This window comes from Ascaphus truei, chromosome 4, assembly GCF_040206685.1.
Source record: "Ascaphus truei isolate aAscTru1 chromosome 4, aAscTru1.hap1, whole genome shotgun sequence".
NCBI lineage: Eukaryota > Metazoa > Chordata > Amphibia > Anura > Ascaphidae > Ascaphus > Ascaphus truei.
The window spans coordinates 422,296,087-422,298,760 of record NC_134486.1 but is presented as its reverse complement, the minus strand read 5'-3'; positions in this window follow the sequence as shown (position 1 = coordinate 422,298,760).

The following is a 2,674-nucleotide window of genomic DNA, read 5'->3' as shown; positions in this document are numbered from 1 at the left end:
TATCATGGCTTGGAGTTTATTGAGATGCACGTGGTCAATAATGTCAATGATTTTGCGGGTGTTGTCAGTGGCCTGTCTTCCTGACACAAAGCCCACATGGTCTATATGAATTAGTCTGCGGAGAATAGGGTTTAGTCTGTTTGCAAGGATCTTGCTGAAGAGTTTAAGGTCTGTATTAAGCAGGGAGATCGGTCTGTAATTACCGCATTGTAGCGGGTCCCTTCCTTCCTTGTGGATAATGGCTAGGTTGGCAGCCGAAATTGTGCCTGGGATCGGTGCTCCCTCTAGGAAGGAGTTGAACATATCGATTAGGTAGGGGGAAAGGGATGTCGTGAATTTTTTGTAGTAGGCGTTGGAAAAGCCGCCTGGGCCTGGTGTTTTGGCTATTTTAAGAGGGCTTATGGCTTGGGTCAGTTCCTCTTGTGAGATTTTTTGGTTCAGGGTTTCGAGCTCCTCCTTAGTTAGAGAGGGTAGATTACACCGAGCCAGGAATCGCGAGGCTAATTCGGTACTGTCCTTCTCTTGGTTACGGGGGTGAAGATTGTAAAGATCTTCATAGAAGTTCGCAAACTCCTGAGCGATTTCTTTCTCAACATAGGAAATCTGGCCACTTTTTGTGCGAATCTTCGTGATTTGGGCTTTTGCCCTTATTCCTCTGAGTTTTGAGGCCAGGAGTTTATCTGCCTTGTTACCCTTGTCGTAGAACCTTTGATTGGTCCATTTTAGTGCTCTCTCTACCTCTTTAAGCTGGGATAGTTTTAGCTCTGTTCTTGTTTTGTCAAGTATGCTAAATACTCTTTTGGAGGGGGCCTTTTTATGTTGTTGCTCTAGGGCTGAGATCTTATCTGTCGGTGCTTTCTGCGTTTTAAGCTTCATTTTTTTCTTATGGGAGGCTAGCGAGATAAGATCCCCCCCCTAATTGTAGCTTTGTGTGCTTCCCAGAGCGTTGCCGCTGCTGAGACAGAACCTCTGTTTATTTCAAAGAATGAGGTTAGCTTTTGTTTGATTCCACTATCTGCGGATCGTTGAGAAGGGAGTCATTGAGTTTCCACTTATATGCGGAGCTCTTAAAGGGCAGGGAGAGGGTCAATTCGACTGGAGCGTGATTGGACCATGTGATTGGGCCTATATTGGAGTGGGAGGATGCCTGGAGAACATTTGTGGTGCCTAGAAAATAGTCGATCCGCGAGTAGGACTGATGCGGAGCTGAGAAGAACGTGTAGTCCCTCTGGCCTACGTGCTGGGCCCTCCAGATATCTATAAGAGAGAAGTTTTGTATGGTCTCTCTGAACTTTTTGGCCTTTTTCTGAGTTTGGGCGGTGTGGGTGGTTGTGGGCATTGTGGATTTGTCGTGGTCTGGGGAGAGGACCATATTGAGGTCTCCAACCACTAGCAAAGAGGAAACGACGGATTGGTCTAAGGAGTCAAGCAGGCTTTGGAGGAATTGGCAAGTGGATCATCAGGAAGCGCATACCATGTGGGAACATATAAAAAGAAAAATGCTTTTGGTGCAATATTGTGCAGACAGTGGTGGAGTAAAGTTGCTAGCACAGAATGTGTACACAGAATACTCACAAACGTGAGGTAGGATGAAGGCACATAAAGGTATCTTTAAGAGCTTGTGTCAGTCTGTGGAGTATGGTGTTGCCAGAATAGTGTGGTTCTCAGCTGACCTTAGGGCAGGAAAACACTGGACATAGCATAGACCGTAAAACAATTTAATAAATGAAGTAGTTATATTCCAATCTACTCACATGTTGCAAGATAAAAAACAGCATTTTAGATCTCAATGATCTCTGCAAATATCGCTCGATGCTGCCACCGGATGGGGCCTCTCTCTCTGGTCTCCCTCCTTCTCTGCTGTGCGTGTCACGAGTGCGTGTCAGCAACCGGAAGTGACGTCACGGCATCCAAGGGTTCCAGTGGGTAGAGACAGCGTCACTCTATGCATTTCACCTTTCTTGGCGTCCTCAGGAGTGACGTTGTAAGAGGTATAACTGATATATATACACCCTCCAATTGGTAGTTAATTGATTAACTGAGAGATGCTGGTAGACAATTATCTCTAGGATTACAATAGCCTAGATAGCTGCTCTGGTGTATAGCAGGGGTAATTGGGCACAGAATCTTGCAGGGCAGTCAATAAGACTTAACTGCTGAATGCCTGTCCAATGATGTATTGGACATATATATCCTGCAGACAGTGATTGCCCAACGGCACCCGCCATATCTGACATGTAGATGTGTTACTTGCATAATAAATAGAGCCATATTATTAAACACCAGAGTGTGTAAGGGATAGCCAGATCACTTATAAATGCATAGACATTTACATACATCTGATCTCCAAATACATCCTAACCAAATAGTCTGATTTATCCTACTGATACAAAATCCAATGCGCAAAATAGCAGGATGATATATATTGTTAGCCTTTGCTGGTAACAGAATGAGGATAATAAGTTGCCACATGCAATGGGCAGTCTTATAGGCATTGGACCTGGTTTTCGTTGGGGGCATATACATTAATGATAGAGATCGGAGATCCCGACAGGGTGCCCTGTAGGAGCAAGTATCTTCCCTCCGGGTCTCTAGTTATCTTAGTGGGGGCGAAGGGGACATTGTTTTTTATCAGTACAGCAACTCCTCTCTTTTTGTTGGGGGATGATGCGAA